Raw genomic sequence first — 12,295 nt, 5'->3', positions numbered from 1 at the left:
GCAGTCTGCCGCGCAGCCATCTCCGTTAGAATACGGATCTACCCCGCACCGCCACCGGGACTGCCCACCGCTGTGTATCGCATCAATCCCGAGGACAGGCGAGGTAAGCGGTCAGACGGAGCTGGAAGTATTTACTTGTGAGCAGCCGGAGAGGACGTGTCGCACGCTCCCCGCTCCCCAGCGCCCTGCCCGCCGCCGCAGCTCCACAACCCCGCTCGCCTCCGCTGCGTGGGTCTCCCCGCCGTGCTGCCGGTTCCTGCTCCTGCCCCGGCCGCGGGGTGCAGCGGCGCGACGGCAGGCAGCGAGCGACGGGGCTGCCGGCGGGCAGGCCGCCCCCCCGAACGCCGCTACCTGTCACCGCTGCCCCTCACTCCGGCCACTGCCGCCAGACAGCCCCTCAGCAACACCCCCCGCTCCCGCCGAGGCACCTGGGGGGCGACCGCGGGGGGACGCGCTCAGCCCGACCCCGGCAGCGGCTGTGGGGGGCTGGGGCACCCCCGCCGCGGGAGGGAGTGCGGGCGCTGGCGGAGTCCCCCCCCGCACGCTCCCAGGTGTCCAACTCGGGCCTCCCGGCACTTTCCCTGGCACTTTCCGCCGCGGCGCCCCCCGCCCGTGCCCGTCCCCGCCGCGGCGGGCAGCACTCACCTCCCGCCGGCCCCCGCCGCTCGCTGCCGCGCGGGGCTGGCCTCCTCCGAGGCGGACGGGGCGCCTCGCCGCCTCCCCCTGCCTGTCTCCGGCAGCCTGTCTCCCTGCGCTGAGACTGTGCCTGCCTCCAACTCATCCCCAGCCTCTCCGCCTCCCCCCCCGCCCTGCCCGCTCCGCTGGCTGCCGCCTGTCTGCAGAGAGTCTGGCTCTGGCGGACGGGCGCGGGGGCCGCCGGCGGGGGGGGGGGGGGGGGGGGGGGGGGGGGGAGCGGGGGGAGGGGCGGCGGCGCTCCCGCCCGGCCCCGCAGCCCACACTGACACCTGCCGGGCGGATGTGCGCCGCCACCGCACCGGGGGGCCCGGCCGCGGCGGCGGGAGCCCCGAATCACCCCCGCTTCTGAGGGAGCCGCCGCCTCTGCGGGAAGGGCCCCGCTGCACCCGTGGTAGTGCTGCTGCTGCTGCGGCGAGGCGCTGCGGGGGGAAAGCAGGAGCTGAGGTGAACGCACTGGAGCGGAGCCTGCCCTGCACCTCCGGTAGGGACGGGAGCGGCGAGGGGGGAGGAGGGGGTGCAGATCCACACTTTGTCCCATGCAGAAATGAGCAGATTTTTGACATTTCTAAAAAATGTTGCAAGACAGGAAAACCCAGTTCTAGCCCTGGCCCAGCAGGCATGAACCCAAGGCAGGCTGCTGCCCTGCCTGTGTGCACTTGCACATGCTGTCCATTGCAGTCAGTACCGCAGGCCTGTGTAAAACAGTCAAGTTTGCCCCTGCCCTTGGGTCTCCACCTGTCTTTGTGAATATGCTCGGGGATGCAGGGCTGTGGTACAGCACCTGAGCTTCAACTCCGGCCTCCCCCCACTTTCCCCAACACAGCCATGCCCTTTTGGGAACAAATGTAACACCTGAAGTTGTGATTATTACAGAAATATTTATGCACACCATTCTCATAGAAAAACAAAAAATAACCCTATTTCTCTTAATTCAGATCATCATCCTTAGTCCACACTCCCATGTGTGATGTACCCCGAAGACTTTTCCCTTCCCAGCTGTACCTAGAGCCCTAAAATGAATAGAAGAAAGAGGAGGGAGTGGGTAACACAGTGAACTATAACAGTTGCTAACTTGAAGAATGTGCCCTTTCAGCTCAAATGCGCTTTTTAGTGCAGCTGGTTTGCCTTCTTGCCTCACCTAGTTGCAAGTTGAAGATGCACATCTGCCCGAAGGAGCCAGGAATCTGCCAACACAGAATTCAGAGCACCAAGCCATGAAGTGTCAGTGACAGAGGGCCTGCAGTTTGTGCTGCAGGTCACCAGATGTGACAGGAGACAAGGGAACCAGTGGAGTAGTTCCAAAACAGAGAAACAGATCTGCAGTGAAAGATGATTTTAGCAAACATGTTAGATTATGCCACAAGAAGCCAAGGGAACATCGAGCAATACAGGAAAGAACAGCTTCCAGTAACCTGGAAGATATACGTGGGCTTCCTGTCCTGAAAGTTGCAAAATCATCAAAAGGGCAAAGGTTTAACAATCACCATAATTAACTATTTATAATCCATAAATTGGTATTTATAATTTATGTATAATCTAACAAACTGGGAGAACCTTGATTTCAAGTCTGCTCTATTAGCCATCAAGAGTCAAAGTGTGCCCCAGCAACCTGTACACCCTTCATAACAAATGAGTGTGACATGCTTAAGCTGTGTTCCCTTCAGTGACTTCTCCAGGAAAACCAGTCATCCATTTCCATCATAGAGTCTTGCCAGGTGGAGAGAAATATCCCTAACCCGTGGAAAACTTTGTAAAGCATAACAGAATCACCTCTCAAGTTATTTCTATACAATACCTCTCAAGCAGAAAAATTTGCCTGGCAGCAATTTGGGATATTTTAGGCTTGTAGGAGGACAGCAAGAACCAGTGAAAATGCACAGGCTTACGCACATGCCCAGAAAGCCCTATGTATGGATCTGTGTCTGGAAAGAGAAATGCAGAGAACACCCAATACTGCTGGTACTCATGTTCCTATCCAAGATATCTCTGGAAGAGACAATCTACACCCTGATATACCAGCACCTGCCAGAGGACAACAGTTCCTCAGATGTATAAATTCCTTTACCTTTTAATCACAAAAATTACCATTACAAGTTCTGTTCAGTGTCTGGCTCCATTTAAACATGTCTAAAAAAGTCAGTATTTCTAAATCTTAGAGACAGCCTAAGAGTATTAACATTTAGCCCCTGATAAAGTTATAAATCATAGGAGATCTTACATTTCACTCTAAAGTGAATCCCAGAGAGAGTTTGGCTATATGAAGATACATGTTAAAAAAGCATCTCTTCAGTGAAAGCAATAGTCCAAGCATCGCAATACTAGGGTTTCATATCCATGAGGTTGCATAGGTGTCCTGATGGTCTGTTTCATGGATAAATAGGAGAAAGTTCTTAAAATGGATTTAATGTATAGGGTGATCTGTGTATGATCTTCCTACTTTTCTTTTTCCTCCTCTCTAAACCTAGTAATGATACAGTTAATATTTGGATTGTTGTGTTTAATATATTTTTTGTCACTGCTTTGTAATTCATCTGATAGAAGTAACTTCAATGTTACTGGTAGACAGGATGGATCTGTGCTCCTAAGGGTGTAGCTTGCCTACAGGAGCTACTCACCCCTGCCATGTCCAGACCCACAATGCAAGAACCAAAGAAACCTGGTTGGCAGGTTCTCTGCTGACTCTACAATAAACACTTGGCCCAATCATGCTATCAGATCTGGCAGGAGATACCCAACCTGGTGAAGCACGTGGCCTGAGTGTCCATATCCATCCCTGGTAGGGCTCCTTCTCTGCATTTGTTCCATACGCTGTAACTGCTATCATGTTTTCCTTCCCTATCTCACAGCCTGCAAGACATGCCACACTGACAGGGAGGAAGCCAGTGGAGAAAGCAAGTATTTGAACAATTAAGACTGAGAGGAACAAATCTGAATCTAGGGACATAATGGTTGTTGGGTTTAATTAGTCATGACTCATCTTGTTTCCCACCAGGAAGCCACAGATCACTGTATTTCAAGCATTACTGATTCCTATTATCTGTAATGCTGAGAGAACAAGGAAGAAGAAATTAAAAACATTCAAACCGCAGTAAGAACATAGCCAAATAACATATGAGCACATGTAATAGGCCGGTCTTACTGAACCACGTGTAAAAGCATGCCACAAAAACACAGCACCTAAAACTAGTTAGAAGAGTATTTGGTAGGGTTTTCTTACCCAACATATCATCCAGATTCATCTCCCAGTTGCCCACCACGAGCTGATAAGCGTGGCTCATAACCCTAACCTGGTGCTGTTTCACAGAAGAAGACTGCAGCACACAGAGACAGACAAGTCTTCAATGTGCTAACTTCCAAAAGACACCACTCAGTCAAGCCCCTGTGGTGAGGGGGCTGGGTTTTGGTGACTTGTGGTTTTTGTTGTTGTCATTTTAGGTTTTTATCATGGCAGAATCTAGTAAGAGAAGACTTCACAATAAAGAGGTGACGATCCTCACTCACTAAAGCCAGGAAGTTATATTCTTTGTCTTGGATGACTCCCAAGAAGGTCATTCCTTTCAAAGGCTTTCACTCTCCTGGATTAGACTAACAAGCATACATTAGGGAAGAAAACTTCTGTATTAGGCGATATATGGAACTAATGGCCAGCTATCAAATCTCCTTAAAATTTTAAGGATCAGTAACATTAAAAAACAAAAAAAAACAACCTCATACCAAAAGCTTGCCATAATGTTTTTGGCCATTTCAAAAGAAAAAGGCCTGTCAGATATTTTAATAAGATTCTGAAATTTTCCAAAGTGGTTCAAGATCTCAATGCAACTTCTAAAGTTTCAGTTCCAGAGGAGGAAGGAGGCAGGCCTTTGCCTGAACTGAGTGAGCTTCAGAGTAGTTGAAAGGCCTCAACTGTGTGGCTGACTGGGTTTAAACCACGACAACACACCTCAATGCCCAAACAGGTGTGTGCAGACGGGCTTGTAGGACCCCTTGACTACACACAGGGTTCCAGAACCCAGACTGCATTTTCAACAGCATCTTACAGTGCTGTGCAATTGTGTCACTCCAGTGATTGTGCCGTCTCAGAAAAGGACCACTTTGTATGCCTTGTTAAGTAGGTGGTAGGTATTAAAGCATTGATGGGGGGGAAGTATGAAAGGATGTAAGGAAGGCAGCACAAGAAAGATTACTTGCAACATTCTGCTGTTATACAAAATCCTCTGTTCTAGTCATTCACCAAAATTAGATTCAAATTAAATTCAAAATTAGATTAGGACAAGGGGTAACAGCTTAAAACTTAAACAGGGGAAGTTTAGATTGGATATAAGGAGGAAGTTCTTTCCTGTTAGGGTGGTGAGGCACTGGAATGGGTTGCCCAGGGAGGTTGTGAATGCTCCATCCCTGGCAGTGTTCAAGACCAGGCTGGACGAGGCCTTGGGTGATATGATTTAGTGTAAGGTGTCCCTGCCCATGGCAGGGGGTTGGAACTAGATGATCTTAAGGTCCTTTCCAACCCTAACTATTCTATGATTCTATTCCAGCTAGTTTGTTGTTAACGGGTGCACACACACAGATTCTGCAATGTGTTATTCATCCACAAATTCCACCCACACACCTGCAGACCCCTCCATTAGATGTCAACCTCAGTTTCAGACAGTCCCACACATCTTAAGATGAGATATTACGGTTTTCTTATCATGATGGACATAACTAAAAAGGTTTTCATGCTAAATAAAGTGCTACATCAGATTAATCTTGGTGAGCACCACGAATATCCGGACTGCATCCTTAGGTTTTAATAATAAGGTAACATTACAGAGCACATACTTCTTTGTTCTCAACAATAAAAAGGCTTGGAAAGGACATCATTAGACAAAGTACTATAGAGATGACAATCATCTGCATCCAGGCTGGAATTCTCCCAGCTACTGTATACACTAAGCAGTCTAAGAGCTTGGAAGAGGAACGGCAGAAATCTCAGCTGAACATACATTCTGTATCTCCTGTTGAAATTTCAAAACCTGTCCTGTTGGTCAAAATGACATTTTTTGAAGTCAGCACCAATGCACTGGTGAATTTGGAGCTTGTAAAAAACAGTGGATGAAAAGCTCTGGCCACTCCTACTGTCTCCGAATTTATGCAGCTAACACACAGCTAAGAGAACTGGCTTCCCAAGACTCTCCAAACTATAATGGCAGTAACACCCTCCTCTTTTTTCCTAAGAGAAGGCCTAATACAGAACAACTCCACTGGGAATTAGCATAGATCAGGTTGTGAGGTCTACCTTTAGCTTCTGATAAATCGTCCAAGAAAGCTATGATGTGGAAATCCTCTGCTAGGAACCAAGAGAAATGGACTGGAATCAGATCGTATCAAATAAGCTACCAAATACCACAAGCATTACCATAATAAAGAGAGAAATTACATCCTCTGTTACAAGGGGCTGGATGACTGCACAGCACTCAAAAGGAGCTCTGTATCAACATCTTATTATATAGAGTCAACAATGTATGTAGCAGTCAGACAGTATTTGATGATCAAATAAGAATCAAACTCTTGTCTTAATCTGGCTATTCTACAGGATATACTCTTATCAATTTACAATTTGCGAATAGGCGTTTTGCAAAATAAAGTCCTTTTCATGTGAAAGATATAACAGTCTTATTTATAATAAAATTTCCCCCAAATATGTTTTCATTTTCATTCCCAAGTCTCAGATGGACTTTTTTTTTTTGAGGACAAGCCTTAGTATTTTCATGATACAGACAGAGAATCTAAGTCATAAAAGAAATATGATTTGCCTTAAGAATGTACTATGAGAGTAGGCAGAATTGGGAACTGATCCAAATTCTCCTGGCTTATTCTATAGTGTTCCGTCTACTGGACCACAAAGCAGCTATTCACTGCTTCTTATTCTTAATTTTTTATTTTTGAAGTACTACCAAACCCCCCTTTTTCTCCAGAAACATAGCCAGAATTACTTTCTTAGCTACCAGTCTTACTGTACAACTAACATAAACCTACTGGTTCATGCTAGTTGTGAGGGAAGTAATGAGTTTGCAAAGTATTTTTCAATGAACAGTTAGCAAATATTGTTGAACAGGATTTTAACTCTTTTCAGGTCCACATCATAAACCCCACTGACTTCAGTAGGACCAGGACTGGACTCATTTTATACACACAGAGGTACACACAAAATCTATAAAAAAAAAAAAAGTATTTGAAAGAATGTGGTGCCCATGTAGCACTCAAAGCAGTGAGCCAAAATCTCCAAAACTTTGGATAGTTTTACATGAAAAGAGGAAAAAAGATATGACAAGGCTGCATAATAGAACGGATTAACAGTAACAGCATCGTCACCTTATGCTTAACTGTAATGGGAAAATCAGTGTCACAACCTTCTGTCTTTTCTGTTCACTAATATAAACATTCCTATTCAGCTGCCCAAACTCCTAGCTTTCAAATCCTTCCCAATAACTTGACACATCCACATGTATTTAAAAGATACTCTATTCTTCTTTAGGGCTTCACAGAATAGTTCCATCTTTCTGTTTACACACTTTAAAATTTTTTGCAATAAGGACCATGTTCGCTGTGTCCCTGGCACAGCACAGAGCACCTGGTCAGTGCTTAAACTTTAAAGTATAATTGCCCTCATTTTAAGAACCCCGCATTGCAATAAATTTATTTTAATTCTGCCTTTCAACTCTCCTCAAGGATAAAGCTGAGAAGTTCCAGTGTCCACTTACTACAACTACTTCTTTTCTCTTTCTCCTCCCCCCCCCCCCCCCCTTAAATTAAAGCCTTTGCATTAATGCTGCACTAAAAATCTGAAGGCTTTACTATGACAGAAGGCAATTAAAGCAAATAGGTTGGACAGATTACTCTACTCAAATTGCATATATTGTCCTATGAGCAGTAGCTGAGTGTTTTTCAAGCCTAAAAGGCAACTCTACATCTTGTTCAGGCATCCCAGGCTAACATTGCTCACTGAATCGGATTCCTGTATTGTCCAGAATGAGAACAAGTGGGACCTGCTGCTGACCATATGCCTGCTTTGCTTCATCTGCTGCTGTGACCAAATGCATTTTTTCATGTCCAGAAAAATGTTTCTACAGTTGCTTACAGAAATACTGCAGATAAGACTGTTCTATTATTCCCTTCTAGCTTATTGTTCCCAAAGGGATTTTAGGAACTCTTTGCTCTTCCACACTAAATGTATCCTAGTGACTTTTTTTTAATCCTCCCCAGTGCTTTTGCAGGTTACCTGTAGTATATCTTTAATATTGAAAATCTGCAGAGCATACAGCTGTTTAACGCCTCCCATTAAAAGCTCTCAAAGCATTCTGTTGTCACTAATCAGTTCAATCTCACTAACCCAGACGTACACAAGCATTATACCCATTCTATAGACAAGAAAACAACTACAGAGAAGGCTGAGTGGCAGAATTCATTCCTGCATTCAAACTCCAACCACTAGATCACAAACAGCTTGAAAAAAAAGACAAACCATTCTCTTTCGCTCAGATATGCACGACTGTGTTCACAGGAGTTCCTCCAGTAACTCGCTTTCTCTTCTCTCAGATACTTCCTTAGCTACTCATTTATTTATAAGCAGGCTACCTGCAGATCTTAGCATACCTTACAGACACCAAGAACAGAGGCCAATATAAAAAGCTGTCATTAAAATATATCTTTCTCAGTTATTTTAGCACTGATATGACAAGTTGCAAGAATGCAAAATACATTAAAATTACAGACTTTTACATTTTTTTCCTTTAACACATTGACTGTTCCTTGGGCTGGTACCTTCAGCACTCTTCAGTGACAGCTGAATCGCTTAAAAAAGTTTCTGCACCTCAAAATTTTAACTCCTGAATCTCTATATCATCATTATAGACCCTATCCTAATAGGTCATTCATGTGTTTCTCTAGTGAGTGCTATAGTACCAAGATGTGAAAACTATACCTTGATTTAAAAGTTTAATGTAATGAGATGAAAGAAAAATAGAACTCTATTGCTTTCTCCAACATAAGAAATTAGAAAGTACTACTATGTTCAAAGATAGTCTTCTGCAACTGATTAGAAGTGCCATGCATTACACTGTATAAAACAGACTTTCACAAGGGGAAATAGTTTTCCTAGGTTAGGAAACTATTTACACAATAGGTAGTGACGCCATATACTAAAGCTTTGGTGTTTTTTAAACATTAAGTGAAAGAATGGACTGCAATCCTAACAGTGAAAAACTCCTGTTGCAGATTATTGCAACTTTGTAAGTTCTTCTGATACAATGTGATTGTTTGAACAAATACCAGTCAATTCCCAGTGTGGCATTAACCTTTAACTTCGTTCTTCTTCTATTATTACATGTTACCATTCCCTTCACAGCATAAAACAGAGACGGCCCAAAGGATGAATCAGGAATACACATGGAAAGAACTTCCCCTTGGTAGAAGCTCTGCCTCACTCGTGCACATTAACATCTTGCTCTTGTTTAGTATCCTGTTCACTAAGCCAGACTCTAACAGCAGGAATTCATGTACAAATTGTCACAAGTTAAGCGACAATGTCAAACTTACTACAAAACAGTTAATCTGTCATTATTGTTTATAAAATGTATACTCTGCCCCAGCAATGAAAGAAGTTGGTCTTTAACCAAGAAAATAAATGCCTCATATTGACCTGACAATAACAATTTGTATGCAGGCAGTTAATGCGAAACAGCCGACTTGGAGTAACTTACTTAGAATAAGGAGTTAGAGAGTGAGCAGGTTATTCATGTATGTGTACTCTCACTATACATGCATTCGCTTTATGTCAGATGGTCTGGCAACATTTCTATAAAACACAGCCATACCTGTATCTTATGCCAATCTGAGTTACATTGTTTCCAGAAAATTTCACTTCTTCAAGCTATGTCTTCCTGGAAAGATGACAAACGTGTGAAATAATCTCTTTGTTCCTCAAACCTGAGACTTTTCACTAGTGTGCATACATGGGCAAATAAATACCTGCTAAAATAGCTGTGCCAGTCACAGCTTCTTAGCACAAAACTATCCCAAATGGTATTGCTTCAAAGCTTGACAAGTGCAAAACAGTAAAGCCTGCTCCCGCTCACAGGTATCAGGACTATCTTTTTAGCACATATTTTTGCTTAATCTTTGTTTTTACAGTGCTATTTATGTCTTTCTCTGCTGTACTCCATTTGTTACCCTGAAAGCACAAGAGAATAGCAACATCAGAACTTGAATTACACCGCATGCAGTGAGGCCATGCACAGACCTTAGAGCCTTAGAGGGAAGCAGACAATGTTATCTTCAAGCCTTTTCTCCCTCCAAATATCTGCCCTTCTGCTGAGGGCAAGGCCACAGAGCAAAGAAGATACTGTTCTGTTCAACCCCATTTCTGGCACCACAGCCCAACAGCAGCATGGAAATCTTGGCAGGGAACACCAGCACTTGGGCCCTTTGAGCAGTTGCATGGGGCATCCAGCCAGGGGCTGCACAGCTGCTGCTGCTGCTGGAAGAACGTCCGAGCGACCCTCTCACCTACTGGGCCTCTCTGGTTTCACACACCACTCACCTATACACTGAAGGATATAGCAGTATCAGGAAGACTTCTCCCCATCCACGAGTCCTCATGTTAACTGGCATAGACTCTACTTGGTAGTTAAATTGCAACAATCCAGGCAGAGCCTAGGTGTTGAGTTTGTCTAAAGAAGCCCCGAGAACACCAGAATCACATCTGCCACCAGAAATAAACTAAAATATTGCTCTGGAGTCAGTATAGCTGTGAATTGTCTGGTTTTAAAGAGATTTACATGTGCATAGGAATTTATGTGTCAGTGGGCAGTCTCAGCTTTGTACCAGACATATGATTTTATATGAAATCCAGATGTCATTTTAGAACAGTGTCAAAAGTCAGACTAAAATTAGCATTTACCAAATGACTCTTTTAAAGACAAAAATATGCTCTGCAGCTTAAAGAAAGAATCCTAAAAATATCCGAGACTCATTTATTTCTTTTAGCAATGTCATTGGGTTTTCTCTCAAACAAACATATAAGCCTAAAGAATCAAGAGCAGAAATACTTTTCATATTCCCATATGGCTCACAACTCAGCATCAGTTTATAAGTCTCAGTAGTTCCCCCAGATTACACAGTTGTCCACCACTATAGTTTGATTTCCATGCATGACATCTACCTATGGGAAAAGTCTTGATACACTGGAAAAGACCAAGATAGGGTTTCTACATATATTTAGCAAACAAATGAAGTTATTTTCAACAGTCTTAGGTTTTCTTAGGCAATATTAGAACTGCCTGCACACTACTGGTTGGTGCAAGAATGAAAGAAAACCCAAATCACCATTGCTCATTTTGTTCCGAGACAGCCACCACAGAGCTGCACCTACCACTCTACAGAGAGAGTTCACCTTCAATGCCATGCTGTGCCTACCCAAACTGTAGCAGTCACCCACTTTCACTGCATAAAATGGTGCTTTATTTGCAAAGATTTAAATAAAGCTGTCTTTGTTCATGAAAGATCTCTATTCTTTTCAGGAAAAGGCATGATCTCATCATTCTGATATAATTGTCCCATTAATTGTGTGAAAGAAACTTTGCATTGCCACAGCTGAGACAGATCACCCAGAAGGTGAATCTGAGAGTCTAGAGGGATGTTTACAATTTACCTCATCAACAGGAAGAAGAATATGTGTCATTTAGCTATTCCCTACAAGTAACAAAGCAAGCAAAATCAGCACGGGGCTATGCTGACATCAAGATGCCATTCAAAGGGTATCCAGCCCCAACAGTGTCTCAGCCTCATAATAAGCCTTTTACGATCAGTTGCCTGAAAAATTCCATCTCAGAAAGGGATTAAAGATGTCTTTAAGCCAGGAACATTGAGCTGCACCTTCAAGGACACCTTATTTTAATGACTAGCGATGGCATTTTCTGCTGCATGGTCTTGAAGTTCTGCAACAGACATACTACATGTAGCTTTTTGGTCAGTTGCAGGTTTTTCATAAAAATTGTTTAGATTTGTAAGTCCCAAGAAAGCAAATTTCAGAAAAAATATGGTATTATTATAGTTGATTTTTTTTTTTAAGGAAAAAAAAAACAACATTGTGGCCATACTATTTATATTGATCTGTTGTAACAGATATTACCATTCTTAATACAGTTTCTGAGCTAGTGACTTTCTTCCAAGTCAATCTTCCTTCCACAGTTCTAGTCAAAGTGAATAAAAGATGATCAGATACAACAGTTGTATGAAAGAAAAATCCTGTCTTTCAATGCATCCCAGTAAGTAGATTGTTTCAGCAGCTTACTCTTGAACTGACATGAGTACTCCAGTCATTTCTAAAACAAACATCACAAGACCTAGCTACAATAGAAATGTGTTACCCTTCAGTGCTTTGAGAGTTTCAATTTATCCAGACTGACAATCTACAGAAGCTTGATGCTGGAATAGCAGGAATGTTGCGTGTGCAAGGATGCTGCACTAAGGGATAAACGTGTTCTGTAAGTCCCACTAAGAAGCCTAAAGTCCTTAAGATTCTACACTGTTCTTGGTGTTTAAAGCCAGAGACTGAGGG

Source organism: Pezoporus flaviventris, unplaced genomic scaffold (assembly GCF_033815535.1).
Source record: "Pezoporus flaviventris isolate CSIRO_AGI_PZ_B2104156 unplaced genomic scaffold, CSIRO_AGI_Pfla_v1 ptg000007l, whole genome shotgun sequence".
In the NCBI taxonomy this organism is placed as follows: domain Eukaryota; kingdom Metazoa; phylum Chordata; class Aves; order Psittaciformes; family Psittacidae; genus Pezoporus; species Pezoporus flaviventris.
This window is presented reverse-complemented; position numbering follows the sequence as displayed.